This window comes from Microcebus murinus, chromosome 1, assembly GCF_040939455.1.
Source record: "Microcebus murinus isolate Inina chromosome 1, M.murinus_Inina_mat1.0, whole genome shotgun sequence".
NCBI lineage: Eukaryota > Metazoa > Chordata > Mammalia > Primates > Cheirogaleidae > Microcebus > Microcebus murinus.
The window spans coordinates 92,545,000-92,565,104 of record NC_134104.1 but is presented as its reverse complement, the minus strand read 5'-3'; the positions used below and the strand labels follow the sequence as shown (position 1 = coordinate 92,565,104).

The window sequence follows — 20,105 nt, the reverse complement described above, 5'->3', positions numbered from 1 at the left end:
AACTCGCTGTTATAATAGCCATTATAATTGTAATTGATCTCTTAGTACATTACTAGTATAATTATTAGCACATTTGGTAATTTCAAATTATCCCTCCACCTGCCAAACACACACACACACACACACACACACACACACACACACACACACACACACAGCAGTCTGAGGCTATATATTTAAGCCTTTATTGAGCTGAAAAACCATCTTATAGTCAACAAAAAGTTTTTTCAATTAAAATTAGAAATAAGAATTCACTTCCTATGATCACTGAATATTTAAAAGCATGGGTCAAATATTAATGTGTATATAAATTATCAGTTTAAGAAAAATTAAACAGTTCTAATACTTTTGAGTACTGGGAATATTACTTCCTATAGATATTCAAAAATATTGGACAGGGTTTTCAAAACCTCTTTCTGTAATAATGATCCATCCTATGACTGATTTAATTTGGTGAAGTGCATATAAGTCATCATGAAAGACAGAAAACAGCCACAGAGTCTAGTTCAGTCTCTGCTACTACACTTGTAGAGTTTCATTTTTTCTCATCTCTAAAAGGGGGATAATAACAACTGCCCTACTAAACTCATGGGAATTTAAAAAAAAAAAACTAAATGAATGTTTCAGTGAAAAGGATATATTAATAGTAAAAGTCTTTGAAAATGTGAAAGTTTTTGATACCATGAAATAATTGATTGATGTTAATAGCCTCCTCCTAATTCCCATTGAACCGAGAGCCTAGTCACTAGGATAAGACTTAATCAGAATAGTGATCTTCAAAATATATCTTACTACAGAAAAAAACAGGATATTAGGACAAACTGTAAGGTAAGGATAGGTAGAAATGTAATTTCTCCTTCTTCTGAAGTCATCAATAACCTGATCATAACTTCCAACTATCAGTAAGTATCATCTTCCCCAACTGCCATTTAAAAATGTGATCAAGCAGTAAAGAAATTTACTATGGGAAAGCTCCTTAACAATTACATAACATTATCACCAAAAGGGGAAGAGATAAAATGATGGGAGAGAGGCTTAAGAGAGCTTGGAGGTAAGTAGATAGAAATGGGGGGAGTACATATAGCCCACAGTTGTCTTCCTTCTGATCTTTCCTGGACCTGATTTTCCCTAGTATATAGTGAACACTTAGTCCCTTTGTTTCTCTGTGATCCCTCAGCTCTTTGGAAAAACCCTCTATTAGAACTTCACATGGTGTATTATATTTCTTAAATTGCCCGTCTCTCTCACCAGAACTGTGAATACCGTGAAGGTAAGGATCATGCCTGAATCGTTTAATAGCCTCGATTGATGCCTTACACAGGGCCTGACATAGAGTAGATTTTCAGTGAATGGCAGATGAAGAGATGAATGAGTAAAAAATAGATCAGAGTAAGGCATTGGCAGAGGTAAAGTTTGGTAAGGTTTTAATGAAGCATTGTACTTCTTAAATTTTAAGGAACTATTTTCAGAATACAACATGATACAAATTTTATATCAAAATTTAATTTAAAAAATTAGTCCACAGATTTGATACAAACATTTTTTCAGGAGACTCATGGAAAACATGATTAATTTCTAATGTCTGAGTTCCTAAGTTTAAGTTTATGCATTTCTTAGAAATAGACCTAAAACAGCTATGATATTATGCTTCAAAAGGTAACAATAATTTTCCTTGGAAAAAGAATATAATTTCGGGCTGGAATGCAATGAAGCAGTAGGTTTTATGAAAGTCAGAAGTGTATGCTGAGTATATCAACCTGAAAGCATAGGAATCTTTGTCATAATATAAAGAACATTGTAATTATTTTATAAAAGAAAAGAGAAAGTTTAAAAATAATTGTATTGAACATATTCTAAATTATAATAATGGCATTAACTTCCATTTTTTTTAGATGTCTTACAGATGGTGTGAAATTCTCAAAACATTTTCTAGTAGTTTTGAGCAGACATACTATTAACCATCTATAAATGGTTCATCTCAGTTTTTTGTTTTTTTTTTTTTGGACAAAGTCTCACTCTCTTGCCTGGGCTAGAGTGCCGTGGCATCAGCCTACCTCACAGCAACCTCAAACTCCTGGGCTCAAGCGATCTTCCTGCCTCAGCATCCCGAGTAGCTGGGAGTACAGGCACACACCACTGTGCCAGGCTAATTTTTTCTATTTTTAGTTGTTTTGGCTAATTTCTTTCTATTTATAGTAGAAACGGGGTCTCGCTCTTGCTCAGGCTGGTTTGGAACTCCTGAGCTCAAGCAATCCTTCCACCATAGCCTCACAGAGTGCTAGGATTACAGGCATGAGCCACCGTGCTGGCCATTCTTAGTATTGAGCATGGCAAAAGAGTGTATGTAATCCTCGAATGTACTTAAAGGAAATATAGGAGGAATACCATATCAGCCGGGCTGTGCAGATTTGACTTTCAATATTTGGTAAAGTAAATCTTACTTTGTCCATTATCTTACCTGTTATGTGATATAAATTCTCAAGATCTGGGAAAATGGAGCTCCCTAGAACAGGCTATGTATATTTTATTGCCATCTAGAATCAAACTGATGACGTTTTTCATAAGAGGACTAATAAAAGTCACATTCTCTATGGAGACATCCCTATATTTTATGGCCCCATCTGATACACCCCTTAATGAAGTTCTAAAACAATACATAATAGATTCTTCAGGAAGCTCATCTCTGCCAGCACTCTCATTAACAGCCCAGCTTTAAATGCTACTTTAGGCATGATTATCTACAAAATGTTAGTGGGACTGTTTAATATTAAAAGACCAGTAGCTGAAGGGACAGGAAGCTCAATTATTCAAAAATCAAGTTAGATTGCTATTTAGAGTAGTTTAACAAACAAAATTGTATTTTGTTCTTATTTTCCAAGTATGGACTTGTATTCATTTCCTTGAATACAAAGTTCATTGAAAATGCCAACGTTTCTAAGTGCTTCTGCATGACAAGAAAGAGTTGATTAAAACAAAAATACTCTGCAGCTTGTTAAAGCACAAAATGTTTTACAAATAGCACCTCGCCTGACAGTGTTTGCTCAATTGACTATACTGTATAAAACAAGAAAGCCAGAGCCTCTGCCCTACCTAATGTTCACACAAAAGACAATTAGCAAAATCATTTTTTGAATATATATAATTGTCTTTTTCTATTGGCTTCTCTATTAGGCAGGATAGACTTTGGGCCCCAGACCTGCTTACAAAGGTGTTTACTTGACTAGATTTTCCTGCCTTAATCAAAAATGTTAGCAAATTAAACCATAAGGTAATCATCAAAAAGAATAAAATGTTATTTATGTTGAGGTGAAAAATTGTCCACACTATATTAGCCCTTATTTGTAGGTGTGTTTTTTAGGTATCTGGATGAATTTATAATAAATTAATAACAGTATGACCTTTGAGTCTGGGAGGATATGAGATGGTTGTCAAAAGGAAGAGAGAATTTTATTTTCAATTATGCATTTTCTGTACTGCTTACATTTTTATTTCTTATGTTGAGCATATAATACATTTGTAATAAAAACAAAATATTTTCAAAATGGCATTATTCAATTTCCTTAAATTTTACCATATTTTACAACCAGTAAAAATATCCAAACAAAAAAATTTGGTAAAATATTACCTTGCTAAATTCAAAACATGCAAGAACATTTTTATTGTTAGCTACAATGAAAGAAAACTCAGGCCATGGTCATCAGACTACTAACATTCATAGTGGATTAAAAAACACACACACACAAAAGGTCTTCACATACTTGCTACTAGTCATCCTTCTCTACTGAACTCGAATATTAGTAGCATGTTAGTCAATATTCATTCTTTTTTGTACAGCTTAGCATCTGACACCACTTTAGCATTAGATTTGGCAACATCATTTTTAGTATGTCACTTAGGTCATTAAAGCCATTTTGGATCAGGTATTAATATTTGGAATTACAAGGTTGAAATTAACATTAATAATGTATTCTTGTTCATTTTTATTAGTTCCATGTCACACACGCTTAGCTCCTGAATCTATGTATTCTTTATGAGTTTTCTAAAATTATTTTAAATTCCCAAAGACCATTAGGCCAGAGGTAGGTTACAGTTACAAATATATCATATTTGAAATCATTTCTCTATCTGCTTCTGTTGGTTGTCTTTATTGTTTTATCCCCAATGATTACCAAATCCTGCATGAGACAAGGAGGAAAAAATGAAATAAATTAACACCCTGGGTTCCTTGTCAGTAAATGACAATTTTCCCTGCCCTGCAAAGAGAATCTAGTCTTCTTGAAATAATTACTTATTTTACTTATAGAAGGCATGGGTTTCATGCTGATGTAGATCAAAAGCATTCCATTGACTCACCATAAAGGTAATAATTACAGGACCTGTTTTTCACTTTGATGTATCTATTTGCTTTTTTGGATATTACTCTTGGGCTGTTATTACAATTGTTATATTTCACTAGCTTATATGATATTTCTATATGCCAAGTAGGACCTGAACTTTTCAAGTTATACTTTATGCATGGCTCACTGCCACTTGTTAGGTTGATGATATTCTCTATGATTAAACTATAATATATTTTTTTAAAAATTTGTTGCTCAGTCATGCTTATTTTAGTTTGCTATTTTCAAAATTAAGGGAACCAAAAACACTCCCTTTTGGGTTAATGAGGCATTGGATGATTTGGGGATTTATTTTCATGTCTAGGTTGGTATTCTTTTTCTAAAGCTAGAGAAGAATAATTTAGGATCATTTAGGAGAATCCATCACTTGATCTATAATCTGGAGCTACATACTCCTAGGCATTCATTTTTTTTTCATGTAAGTGAGGACATTACCCAAATTTTCTAGGAATATTCTGATTTAATATGAGCTCACTCTTTTTAATTAGGGAAATCTATTAAGGAGGTTTATATATATATATATGTTGATTTGACAACATTTTTATGCAAATACATTTATAAATAAGACATTTTTGATTAATGTGTCTCAAAATTTGGTTCAGGAAATAGGATCCTTATTTTCTTTTTTCTGGCAAGTAGGCAATATAATCACAATAAAATAATTTTGGAGATCAGTGGCATAAAATCCTACTTTTTTGCAGTCAGGTTAGTGAGATAACAGATTAAGCCTGCCCAGGTAGCTGCCTGGAGTTTCTTGGCCTGGATGAGGACTGGAATCTGTTCTTGTTTTGGCTGAGGTTTGGTGAGCTAGTAGGCAATTATCTACTATGCTTAAATATCAATAGAGAAAATTCTAGGTCTTGGTACTTCAGGGATAGTAGCAATTACTCTATACATTGCTGCCCAGGTGCACTAGGCCAGTTGACTAGCAGGATCAACAGAGTAGAATAATTACTACATTTATTGCCTAAAGTAGGACACTTTAAAGAATAAAAGTAGATGTAGAAATTGCTTAAATAATTAAAATTTTATAATCATAAGTATTGAAACACAAAATAGCATTATATTCCATAAAATAAATATTTGTGATTTATCACTTATAATAATAAATGAAAACATCAGTGCAGCAAGGACATTCATATCACTCTCTATGCCCAACAGCAGGACTTCTCAGTTTTCTCTGAATGAGACTATAACTTCCCAAGTTATCTACTGACCCTGTCAAAGTTGGCCTGTTACAGCAAAAGGGCCAATCTTCTCTAGATTTTGAAAGGACAAGGGAACTGAAGCTAATGTGTGGTTTATATCTCTACTTTGTGAAATTGTTAGGAGGGTTAAATTGAATGGGATAATGTATGGAAAATGCCTACTATCCTGCTATTCTAAGGGCCCCAGTGTTAGCTTCCTTCCATTTCTTTTTTCATTACTCACTGCAAACTCATAAAATTTGCACAAGACTCACTTCCTATCTTTATTATAGTTAGTGGTTCTCATGTCTGTTTGTCTTATTAGACTCAAAACTTCTTGAGTACAACTCCTTTTCCATACATCTATATATCACCAAGCACCCAGAACATTGCTGGCTCATAGAAAATAAATGTTGGCTAATTAAATGTTTCTGACTTTGCTTTCATGGCCATCCTGCTTTAAAACGGAGAAATAATGTATGGTAGAGGAGGGCAATTCACTGGGCTTGTTCAGCTTGATGGCAGTAACTGTCAAGGGCATGTGACTTTCTTTGTTCAAAGTGACAAGGCTACTTTCTCATCTATAATTTGGTTTCCTGAATAGATTCGCTCCCCAGGAATGTGATTCACTGTGAAAAAGAACAGACAAAGTTTTTAAGCCACTAATATATCCATAAATAGGAATTCAGTAGAATCTGTGTGGGCTTGGTTCATCAAGCCCTTTATGTGAACCAACACATTCAAACCTTTGACTCTGCCATGCTGAATCAGAACATGAAGCAGAAAGATCAGGGCAGCTTCTCTGAGCCCAATCTGTTCACTTAAGTCACATGGACATTTTGACTAGCTGAGTATAGACCTTTTCACAAATTGAAATAACAATGCCATGATGTGTCTTTACTTTTCAAAATGACGCTGAATTAGTCTATGCTGAATTTTATTCTTAATCTCAGTTTTCCAACTGTTTTTCCCCCAAATTCTTATAATAATGTAAATAAACCCTTACTGTTGGATAACATTTTGTTATTCACATAATCTACCATGTAAAGTAAAAGGCATTATTATTCTTATTTCTACTTAGGAGGAAAATGGGGCTGAGAGAGATTAAGATTTGTGCATGATCAGTAAGTTATGAAACAAGCATTTGTTATTTACTCCAATACTACTACTTTTTCTACAATAACACCTGTCTCCATATACATATTGTGCAAAGATATTTATAATCTCTCCAACGAGGAATTTGAATTGAAAATGTGTTAGCTAATATTCCAGAAATTCCTTTTTAATGTGTTAGCTAATATTCCAGAAATTCCTTTTAAAAATTTGATAAGAATTTTGTGGGACATAATTCCATTGCATTTGCTTTATGTAATTTTTGTCTATTTTTATGTGTATCACCTAGATCCTACGTTTATTGGACATTTTTAAGTGCATGTTCCAAGCTGACTTCAAGTCTATATAAAATTTTCTAGACTGTTTGATTTGTTTCTGGGCCATGGCTGATGTTTGCAGACACACTTGAATCTGGAATCATTGAAAGGTTTTATTAATGAGTCTTTCTCAAGCTGTTCATCAGAGAAAATGGCACAAATGCATATGGATATTTGTTAGTCTCCATGTAGCAAATTATGTCTTCACATCAGTTTCCCAGAAGACTTAGGAAGCTTGTTGCTACCCACACCCATTTCTTAGGGGACCTGATTTGTGTTGCAATTTTTCAAAAACAGAAATATGAGTAAAAGCTAGAAAATGGAGGAATTAAGGGAATCATTATATCTAGAACAGTGGATTAGAAAATATTAATATTAATCAAAGATAAGCAGAAATGACAATAGATTTTGATTCTTTTTTCTTTTTAAGACACAGTCTTGCTCTGTCATCCCAGCTAGAGTGCAATGGTGTTGTCATAGCTCACTGCAAACTCAAACTCCTGGGCTCAGGTGATCTTCTTACCTCAGCCTCCCGATAGCTGGGACTACAGGCAGGCACTACCATATCTGGCTAATTTTTCCTGTTTTTTGTAGAGGCGGGGGTCTCACTCTTGCTCGTGCTGTTTCCCAACTCCTGACCTCAAGCAATCCTTCTTCCTCAGCCTCCCAGAGTGCTAGGATTACAGGTGTGAAACACTGCGCCTGGCCTGATTTTTTATTTTAAAAAAGTTTTGCCTGCTCCTTGCAATCTGTGTATACTGAAATCTTGACTTAGACAGTTGGAAGAATATAACCTTCTTTCCTTTGCTGCTTCATTTTCTCTCTTTTCTTCATATTTTTAACTTTCCTTTGTAAAATGTTGTTAAGAATATGGATCAGAATATACATTATTAAATATCCTTTTTTTCTTAAAATATACTTTACTACTATATAAGAATATGTTTCCTATATAATATTTAGAAGAGAGAAATTTTTGGAAAGATGATATTGTGAGTTCCCCTATTAAATTCTTTCATCCTCTTGTAAATAAAATATATTTTAAAAATTTAAAAAAGCCAAATTAAAAAATTAAGATAAAAAAGATAAACTTTTCCATATAACAAAAAAGAAACAGAATCACCAAGTTGTAAGTGGGTGTGTATGGAGTTAGCTAAAGTCATAGATTTTTGGGGCTCTGAGTCTGGAAAGAGGCAAAGTATTGGAATTGGACTCATAAACTGGACTGATTTGCTAGGTCTGCTGTAACAATATACCACAAACAGTTTGGTTTAAACAACAGAAATTTATTGTTTCATGGTTCCTGTGGCTAGACATCTGAGATCAAAGTGCTGGCAGGGCCATGACCTCCTGAAGGTACTCTGGAAGGATCTGTTACAGGCCTCTCCGTGGCCTCTGGTGGTTTGCTAGCAATCTATGGTAACTGTCTGCTTGTAGAAGAGTCACTTCATTCTCTGTCTTCATCTTCACATGATGTTCTCCCTGTGTGAGTGTCTTTCTCTTCACATGATGCTCTTTTTATAAGAACAACAGACATTGGATTAGGGGCCCAACCTACTCCATTATAACCTAATCCTAATTAATTACATCAGCAATGACCCTATTTCCAAATAGGGTCACATTCTGAGGCATTGGAGGTTAGAACTTCAATGTATGAATTTGTGAGAGATACAGTTCAACCCATAACATCAGGGTACCAGGCCAGACTCACTGTAGGAAACAAGGGGTCAGTACAGAATTTCCCTATCTTTGAAAGGAGACTCAAGCTGCTTGCTTGTTCTTTATTTTATTTTATTTTTTGTACTTTTTAAAAAATTTTAGTTATTATAGGTACATATGGTTGCATATCATTAAAGGGTACATGTGATATTTTGATACAGACATACAATGTGAATTAATCAAATCAGAGTAATTGGAGTGTCCATCACCTCAGGCATTTATCATTTATTTGTGTTAGGAACATCCCAGTTTCACTCTTTTAGATATTTTAAAGTTCACCCTAACTTATTGTTGATTCCAATCACTTTGTTATGCTATCAAATATTATTCATTCTATATAACTAGCTAACAATATTTTGCATCCATTTACCACCCCTACTTTATCCTCCCCTCTCCACTACTCCCACAGCCTCTGGAAACCATCATTCTACTCTTGGTCTCCATGAGATCAATTGTTTCTACAGTCTCCCATCCAAGTACTAACCAGGCTCCACCCTGCTTAACTTCCGAGATCAGACAAGATTGGGTAGATAATTGTTTTTAACATTTAACTCCCACATACAAGTAAGTACACCTGAGATTTGTCTTTCTGTACTTGGCATATTTCACTGAACATAATGTTTTCCAGTTCCATCCATGTTGTTGCAAAAGGTAGGATTTCATTCTTTTTTTGTGTGTGTGTGGTGATATAAGATTCCATTCACAATTTATTTATCCATTCATCTGTTGATGGATACTTAGGTTGATTTCGAATGTTGGCTATTGTGAATAGTGCTCTAATAAACATGGGAGTATAGATAACTTTTTTACATACAGAATCCCCTTCTTTTCATATATACCCAGCAGTGGGATTGCTGGGTCATATGGCAGTTTTCAGATTTTTCAGGAATCTCCATACTGTTCTCCATAGTGGTTGCACCAATTTACATTCTAGGGTTCCTCTTTCTTCATAGCCTCACCAGCATTCATTACTGCTTGTCTTTTTGATAAAAGCCATTTTAACTGGGATGAGATGATATCTCACTGTAGTTTTGATTTGCATTTCTCTGATGACTAATGATGCTGAGCATTTTTGCATATATCTGTTGGCATGTAGAAATGCTACTGATTTTTGTATGTTGATTTTGTATTTTGCAACTGTACTGAATTTTGTTTATCTTAACAGTTTTTATTGTGGAGGCTTTAGGTTTCTGGAGATATAAGATCATATCATCTGCAAACAAAGATAATTTGATTTCTTCCTTTCCAATTTGTATGCCCTTTATTTCTTTCCCTTGTCTGATTGCTCTAGGTAGAACTTCCAGTACTATGTTGAATAACAGTGGTGAAGGTAGCCATCTTTGTCTTGTTCCAGATCTTAGAGGAAAGGCTTTCAGTTTTTTCCCATTCAGTATGACTATAGCTGTGAGTCTGTCATATATGGCTTTTACCATGCTGAGGTAAGTGTCTTCTATACCCAGTTTTTGATAGCTTTTTTTTAATCATGAAGGGATGTTGAATTTTATAAAATGCTTTTTCAGAATCAATTGAAATGATAATGTGGTTTTTGTCCTTAATTCTGTTGATATGATGTATCACATTGATTGATTTGCATATGTTCAACCATCCTTACATCCTTGGGATGAATCCCACTTGATCATGATGAATAATTTTTTTAATATGTTGTTAAATTTGATTTGCTAGTATTCCATTGAGGACTTTTGCATCAATGTTCATCAGAGATATTGGTCTGTAGTTTTCTTTTTTCATTGTGTCTTTGTTTGGCTTAGGTATCAGGGTGTTACAGGTCTTGTAGAATGAGTTTGGAAATATGCCTTTCTTCTTCATTTTTTGGGAAGAGTTTAAGGAAGATTGATATTAGTTCTCTGAATGCTTGGTAGAATTTAGCAGTGAAGCCATTGGGTCCTGGGATTTTCTTTGATGGGAGATAGTTTATTGCTGTGTCTATCTCATTAATTTTTATTGGTTTATTCATGTTTTGTATTTTTTTTCTGGTTTAATATTGATAGGTTGTATGTGTCTAGGAATTTATACATTTCCTTTAGGTTTTCTAATTTATTGGCATATAGTTGCTCATAGAAGTCACTAATAATCCTTCAGATTTCTGCAGTATCAACTGTAATGTCTCCTTTCTATTTCTGATTTTATTTATTTGGATCTTCTATCTTTTTCTTAGTCTGGCTCAAGGTGTGTCAATTTTGTTTATCTTTTCAAAAAACCAACTTTTTGCTTTATTGATATTTTGTAATTTTTTTTGTTTTAATTTCATTTATTTCTTCTCTGATCTTTCTTCTTTCCTTCTACTAATTTTGGACTTGGTTTGCTCTTGTTTTTCTAATTCTTTGACAGGCATCATTAGGATGCTTATTTGAAGCTTTTCTACTTTTTTGATGTAGATACTTATTGCTATAAACTTTTGTCTTATTACTGCTTTTGCTGTAGCTCATAGATTCTGATATGTTGTGTTTTCATTTTCATTAGAATCTATTTAGAACTCAGGAAAATCAGCAAGAAAAAATCAAATAATCCTATCAAAAAGTGGAAAAAGGACATGAACAGAAACTTTTCAAAAGAAGATAGAATAAAGGCCAATAAACATGAAAAAATGCTCAACATCTCTAATCATCAGGGAAATGCAAATCAAAATCACAATGAGATATTACTTATCTCCAGTGAGAATGTTTTGAGAAATTTTTAAATTTCCTTCTTAATCTCTTCATGGACCCACTAGTCACTCAGGAGCATACTGTTTCATTTCCATATGTTTGTATGTTTTTCAGTGTTCATCTTGTTATTGATTTTTAGTTTTATTCCATTGTGGTCAGAGAAAATACTTCACATGATTTCAATTTTTTGAATGTTTTAAGCCTTGTTTTGTGACCCAACATATGATCTATCCTTGAGAATGATCCATGAGCTGAGGAGAAGAACATGTATTCTGCAGCTATTGGATAAAATGCTCTGTAAATATCTATTAGGTCCATTGGGTCTATAGTGCAGATTAAGTCCAATGTTTCCTGGTTGATTTTCTGTCTCAATGATCTGTCCAATGCTGAAAGTGAAAGGTTGCGGTTTCCAACAATTATCGTATTGGGGTCTATCTCTTTCTTTAACTCTGATAATATTTGTTTTATATATCCTGGTGCTCCAGGGTTGGGAGCATATGTATTTAGAATTGCTAGATCCTCTTGGTGAATTGACCCCTTTCTCATTATGCAATGACAATCTTTGTCTCTTTTTACAGTTTTTGTCTTGAAATCTATTTTATCTCAAGGAAATATAGCTATTCCTACTCTTTTTTATTATCATTTATGTAGATCCCTTTATTTTAAGTCTATGTGTGTCTTTATAGGTGAAGTGAGTCTTGATTTTTTTTTATCCATTCTGTCACTCTATGTCTTTTGATTGAAGAGTTTAGTCCATTCACATTCAATGTTATTACTGATAAGATTTACTAATGCCTTTTTGTTATTTGATTTCTGGTTGTTTTGTGGTTCTCTCTTTCTTGCTTCCTGTCTTTCTTTGTTATAAATGATTTTCTCTGGTAATGTGTATCAATTTCTTGCTTTTTATTTTTTGTTTACCTCTTGTATTATTTTATTTGAGGTTACCATGAGGCTTGAAAAACACTTTTTATTTTATTTTAATTTTTTAATTTTTTGAGACATGGTCTTGCTCTGTCACTCAGGCTAGAGTGCAGTGGCATTATCATAGTTGCTCACTACAACCACAAACTCCTAGGCTCAGGCTATTCTCTTGCCTCAGCCTCCAAAGTAGCTGGGACTACAGGCACATACCACCATGTTTGGCTAATTTTTCTAATTTTTTGTAGATATAGAGTCTTGCTCTTGCTCAGGCTGATCTCAAACTCCTAGCTTCAAACAATACTCCCATCTCTGCCTCCCAAAGTGCTAGTATTATAGGCATGACTCACAACACCTGACCAAAAAACATTTTATAATCAATTATTTAAACATGTCACAACTCTGCTTACAAATAAACAAACAAATAAAACAGCAAAGAGAACTCTAACAGCAATTCTATCCCTTAACTTCATCTGCTCCCTGCTTCTTAACTTTTTGTTGTTTCCATCCATACCTTTTTATACTATTTCTCAAAAAGTTGTTCTAGTTATTGTTGATAGGTTTCTTTTAGTCTTCCTACTCATGATATAAGTCGTTTATACATTGCAATTATAGCAATAAAGTATTCTGTATTTGTGTACTTATTGTTACCAGTGAGTTAAATACCTTCAGATGATTTCTTATTGCTCATTAATGTACTTTTCTTTCCTATTGAAGAATTTCTTTTAACATTTCTTATAGGACAGGTCTGGTGTTTATAAAATTCACCCGCTTTTGTTTGTCTGGGAAAGTCTTTATTTCTCCTTCATCTTTTAAGGATATTTTTGTAGGATATAATATTCTAGGTTAAGGTTTATCCTTCAGCACTTTGTCTATGTCATGCCACTCACTCCTGGCCTGTAAAGTTTCCACTGAGGAGTTTGCTGCCATACATATTGAAACTCCTTTATAAGCTACTTTTTTCTTTATTCTTGCTTTCCTTAGAACCTTTTCTTTATCTGTGACCTTTGGGAGCTTGATTGTTAAATGCCTTGAAATAGTCTTATTCGGATTAAATCTGCTTAGTGTTCTATGACCTTCTTGTACCTGAATCTTGATCTTTCTCTAGATTTGGAAAATGCTCTGTTGTTATTTCTTTGAATAAACTTTCTACCCCAGTCTCTTTTTCTATGTCCACTTTAAGACCAATAACTCTTTGATTTGCCCTTTTGAGGCTATTTTCTAAATCTTGTAGGCATACTTCAAAGTTTTTAATTCCTTTTTAACTGTGTATTTTCAAATAGCCTGTATTCAAGATCACTAATTCCTTCTTCTGTCTAAACAAATCTGTTGTTGAGAGACTCTGATGCATTTCTCAGTTTGTCAATTAAATTTTTCAGCTCCAGAATTTCTGCTTGATTTTTTTTTTTAATTTCAATATTTTTGTTAAATTTCTCTGATAGGGTTCTGAATTCCTTCTCTGCGTTTTGTTGAAGTTCACTGAGCTTCTTCAGGACAGTTATTTTGAATTCTTTGAGTTTAGAGAGAGAGCAAAGAAAGAAAAAAATGCTTTTACACAAATTGAAGTTGCCAACTAAAATTCTACAGCACATAGAAAAAAACTATTGCTAAGGAAAAAAGCCAAGGAGCATTAGAAGACAAATTTAATTTCATCAATAGCCAAATTATATAATAATCATAAATGGCTTATAAATAAGTATGGTCAAGATCCTTAAATAGAAAAAGAAAGGAATACTAAGAGAAAATAGTGAAACAAAAACTGGCAAATGTGAATCAAAAATAAGGGGGCATAAAATAAAACTAGAAATTATGGACATAGAATTAGTGAATTGAAAGATAGATAGTATTTCATTTAGTATACAGCCAAATCATTACAAATATAAAATATGGGTTAAGATAGATGACATATTGAAATGTTTCTGTATATGTATATTAGGAGTTGCAGAAATAGAGGAGAAGTGGCAGAGAAGCAATATTTAAAGAGGGAATAGCTAAAAAATGTCTTTTTTAGATAGAGAAAGATATATATTTTCAGATTGGAAGGGAATACTAACTGTTGTAAAGGTAATTAAAATTAAACTCTTACTACCTATAGTGAAACTTCAGAACACCTAGACTAAAGAAAAAATTCCTAAAACAACAAGATGGGAAAGACATTACTTAAAATGGCATATGATTTGTCACAGTAGAATCTAAAAAAATGGAGCAATACCTTTAAAATGGTGAATAATATACAGTCAATCCCTATTATTTGTGAATTGTATACCGGATGCATGCAAAAACCTAACTGCCTAGGAATAATGGTTAAAATTACATCCAGGAACTAAAATATACATTCATTTATGTACATTTGGCTCAAAAAAAAATTTAAACTTAGGCTTCACAAATCCAATGAAAATATATATTCTTCATATACTTGAATAAGACATCACATCTTTAGCAAGAAGCCAAGAAAAGAGTAATTTATCAAGTGGTTGCTATATTACTTTGCTTCCATTAGTTATCTAATGTGTAAATAATTTTTTATTTAGTTTTTTTTTCCTATATTGTCCTATGTGTGGTGAAGATTTCATCTGTGAGAAATGTTTCATTTTTTATTGATCTAGGGCAGGTTCACCTAGGGTAGCAGTATTAATTTTTGTTTAGAGATTTTTATATACTTCAGGTATAAAAGAAATTAAAGAAAAAGCATTTTCTGTATTTCTTTTGGACTATATATGACTTTGTTGGAATTTCTCTCTATTAAGACTTCTGCAAAACCCAGCAAGAGGGCATTCACTTAGCTACTAACAAGAAGCAGCTGTTTGCCATGGGAGATCAATCATTATTTTCTGTATTTCTTATTCAATAACCTTATTTTCAACATGTGTCATGCCCTGCTGAGGGAATGTTCAGGAGGCCAGCCATATATCAGAACTGCACACAGTTTGAGTTTTTAAACAGCAGACCTTCAACTGAAATAAAGAGTACAGTATTTTATTCTTTAATGATTCTGCTATTGTAATAATAATGGATTTTATAGAGACAAGTAGATTGTAGATGGAACTCCAGTTGTTGAATGGGAATTTGTGTGTTCTAAGTAAGGATAGGACAGACCTCAAGAGGATTTTTAAGTTCACTTGTTACTTCATGCTCTTCCGTCGTTGTTGTTATTTCTGTGTTCTCCGCAGGATAATACTTTCACCTTTATCTACTCCTCCTAGAGCCCCAGTGGTCTACACCTTATCAAAAGCAGAATAAAGGAAAGATATAATATTACTGCCTTAATTTCTAGTATTACTGAAAGTAAACTCTCCCAGAGAATTTAATTTTTTACTAGTTTGTCTTTGGTTAAAGAAATTTTAGACATTCTGATATAGGAGAGAGAGAGAGAATTTGGAAGGATCCTCCTGAAACCCCTTATAATAATGAAAATATTAAAAATGGTTACAGAAAGCTAACATTTATTGACTTCTTGCTGTGTACCAGGCTCTGTGCTATTGATTATTTTAATCCTTAAACCAATCCTGTGGGTTAGACACTATTACTGAGCTTCATTTTATACAAATGGCAAAAGCTTAGTGAGGTTAAATAATCAGCAGCCTCAGCATCACCTAAAAAGTTGTTTTATTTATTTATTTTTTACATTTTATTTATATTTATTTATTTATTTTATTTTTCAGCATATTATGGGGATACAAATGTTAAGGTTACGTATATTGCCCTTGCCCCCCGCCCCCCTCAAGTCAGAGCTTCAAGCGTGACCATCCCCCAGACAGTGCACATCGCACTCATTATGTATGTATATACCCATCCCTTCCTCCTCACTCTCATCTGTCTGACACCAGATAAATGTTATTCCTATATGTCCACTTAGGTGTTGATCAGTTATACTGATTTGCTGGTGAGTACATGTGGTGCTTGTTTTTCCATTCTTGGGATACTTTCCATTCTACTAGAAAGTTGTTTTAAATGCAAATTCCAGGCCCTACCCTAGACCAAAAGAATAAGAAACTTAGAGGGTGAGAACCAGCAATCTGTTTTTTGTTTTTGTTTTAAATGAAACAATTGGTTTTAGCAAATCCTCCGGGTAAATTGGATGCCATAAAGTTTGAGAATCACTGGCTTAAACTGTGCCTTTCCGGTGGAACTTCTCACAAGGGGTTTGGGTTTTTTTTATTTTTTTATTTTTTGCTGTTGTTGTTGTTTGTTTGTTTTGCTTTGTGCTAGAGAGCAGGGGGTTGTGTCTTGTTTATTTCTGTGTTTCAGTGCCTAAAAATATGCCTGATACATGAGAGGTGTTCAATTTTCCTTGCATAGTCATAATTATGGATGAATCTGTAATGAATCATCTTATATAACTCTCTTGAGAGATTATTCAATAACTCACATGCCCGTTTTAACCAAGTGTGTTTTCTCTTCACTTGGGTAGGAAGGTTCCAGTAAACATCAGCCTTCTGAAACATCAGGACCAATGTGCAATGAATGGATTTTTATGTGTGAATTGGAATATTGTCCTTAAGACTTCAATCCCTGAGGAGTGCACCTGAATCATTGTGTTCGTATTTTTTTTTTTTTTGTTGTTTTTTTTTTTGAGACAGAGTCTCACTTTGTTGCCCAGGCTAGAGTGAGTGCCGTGGCGTCAGCCTGGCTCACAGCAACCTCAATCTCCGGGGCTCAGCGATCCTACTGCCTCAGCCTCCCGAGTAGCTGGGACTACAGGCATGCGCCACCATGCCCGGCTAATTTTTTGTATATATATTTTTAGTTGGTCAATTAATTTATTTCTATTTTTGGTAGAGACGGGGTCTCGCTCAGGCTGGTTTCGAACTCCTGACCTTGAGCAATCCGCCCGCCTCGGCCTCCCAAAGTGCTAGGATTACAGGCGTGAGCCACCACGCCCGGCCTTGTGTTCGTATTTTGACAAGATAGGAGCAGAGTATGAAAGAGAAAGGGCTTCTACCACATTCTAGGAATCTAGGGAGTCACAAATAAGAGTAGTCAAGCAGACAAGTTGTGAACACATAAAACTAATAAGCACCAAATTTTGAAATACTATTTAAAGTGACAAGACAAGCTACATTATAAAGCAGTTCGTAATTAATAAAATAATTTATGCAAATGGATGTTAAGATGTTGAATTTGTTACTGTGTCAAAAGCATTAGAATAGCAGACCAGGGCTCCAGTCTCCTTTTGGCCATTTATTTGCCACATGCTGACTGATGAACGTTGAAGCTCTGGGAGTATTTGTTTCTTCATCTGTAAAATGGAGGAAGTGGCCCGACCTACCTCCTAAGTTTATCAAGAAGATCAGAAAACAAATGTATAGGTATCTATCCCATAATATGAGCTCATAAATACCTCACAGTAATGCAATATTGCACATAAGGACACAACACTAAAAAAATACAACTTTATAATCAGAGTATTATCTAAAATGACCATACTAATAAAAATACTACTGTAGTTCAAAAGACAAATTAAATTACTAATAAATAAATTCTGCAGTAACTATAGAACTTTATCTTAAGAAAAATAAAAAGTGAGAGAAGTTGGTTTATAAAAGAAGAGTAAGGAAGGATTAGGCTTTTGAGCTATACAGGCAGGTCAGAGTACACAAAGGACAAGAATGCCTGTGCTTCCAAGAGGGAGAATTTGGAGTGAGGGGGACTTTGTATATAGTCCTAAAGTTGTGTAGTACACATTTAGCTGCTGGTGCTCACTGGGGCAAAACACTAATATGCTGCAAAAAATTCAAATCTGAATCAATGCATTGAATTATACTAATTCCCTTATTTACCAAAATCTTGTCTGCTAATTCTCATTCCAGGAACTTGTAACAAAATAGGCTGTGTTTGAAAGTATGTAAAGCATGGTACAAATATAGGCCAGTTTTATTAACATTATTTTATCCAAGTTTATAAAGAAATGCTCAATATAACCAAAATCATTAGTGTAATCAAATCCTCTATGAATTTTTCATTAAATCTTTGAGAACATGCAAATGGTAGTATGCTGAGTGACTTAAGGAATATTAGTCAAATGAACTATTTGTAGTCTTTGAATTCTATTCTGAGTGATTAAAATGTATCTTTGGATAAAGCAATCAGTTAATGTACCTCTATTTATAAAAATTCTACAGCAATACCAAGACAATCTTGGTATCTCCAGGAATTTGTCTTTAGAATAACTAATTAGCCTTCTAGAAGCATGTTTATGCACAAAATTGTTTTAATTTTTGAAACCTTTTTATCTTAAAATTATGAGTAGCAGAATAGGATATTGCAGAAGTAAGGCATTTCTTATTGCCATGGCCCCAGGAGTCTGGAAAGCATGAAAGGGCTTTTCCACCCTTTGGTCTCCTCTCACCACCTACATGTAGACATCTCCTTCCCTGGATTTTGGGTCCACTTGCCTCAAAGTGGTTGTCATGCTGCAGGTTTTGAAAACATAAACAACCTGTAGGGAATTTCAAGTAAAATTCAGGAAACTACAAAAAGGAGGAAGAGGCAGAAGCAATCTGAGAAAGAACTGGGGAGAAACTGCTGAAGAATTATGGAGGAGATAGGCATGTTGGTGAGTCTCATGAGAACAGGGTCATGACCTATAGCTGCAGAATGCCCAGAAACATGACAGAAACAAAGGGAAGTAGCCTCTAGGTGAAGTGTTTTCCAGTCTTGACAGAAGGGCCCATTCCATTCTCATGCTTGACAGAGATACAGCCTGCAGGGGGCCCCTTAAGAGTTTTGAACCTGTGCAACTTACGGATTAAAGACCAGGCACACCTGTGCAACTTACGGATTAAAGACCAGGCACCGTTTCCAGGACTTGGGCCACAGTGGGAAAGACATGTCTCTTGCCCCAACCAAAGGATGGAGATCAAATTTCCTGCCAGATGGAAATCAGTGCAGATTACATTTTGTTTGGCAAAAAAGGAAAATTGGTATTTATTACATCTGTAAAAACCAGCATTTATTACTTGTGGTGGCATGGAATACAATGTATATCACAAATGTGGAACACCCCTCTTTGGTTTCTTAAGCAGTATATGAATTCGATTTAACTCTGTCTATTCATGAACTTTACTTGCATTCATGTATTATATTTATCCTTACAAGAAAATGTAACAAGACATTTTACTATATAGAAGTATTGTGTCTGCTCTTATCCTTGTTCTTACTAAGTGTCATTTCTTAGTAAGAAGAAATTTCTTATGCAAACACCAATATGCCTATTTTTTATCTGCTCCTCTTATTTAGCTATGGACTTACTCTTAGATAATAAAGTTCATTAGAAATATAAATAACACATTGGAATATTGGATAGTAAATTTGAAAATATTAAATATATTTAAAACATGAGGAAATGTTCATGATATTCACTATTTAGGGAAAAAGCAAAATATAGATTTACACAGCATGGTATGAACTCTATACTAAAAGCAAAATATATTAGATATAATTTGAGCTACAAACAGTATTGAAATGGACTTGAGAAATGCTAACTACTTGGTGATGGGGCTGTACTAGGATGAGTTACATAAGTTAATTGCCATGAGATAAAGACTTTGGTTTTTCTTTTCCTAAAAAAAAAAAAAAAAAAAAAAAATGGGAGAGAAGGTTTCTTCAAAGATGTCTTGAAGAAAGAGACAAGGAAATAGAAGGTTGACTTAGGGTTTAACCAATACATGGTAGATACATGTATTGTATAGCCTCTATACAGAGGGACTGAAAAATAAATAAAGCAGAAATATAAATAGATATGGATGTAGACAAAGATAGGGAGGCTGGAAAATAAATTTGTGAAGCTAG

At 34.0% G+C, this 20,105-nt stretch overlaps 1 pseudogene; it reads left to right on the top strand.

The window, feature by feature from the left end:
* Positions 1–20,105, top strand: part of LOC105879163 (EGF-like and EMI domain-containing protein 1) — a 551,225-nt pseudogene that overhangs the window by 410,620 nt on the left and 120,500 nt on the right.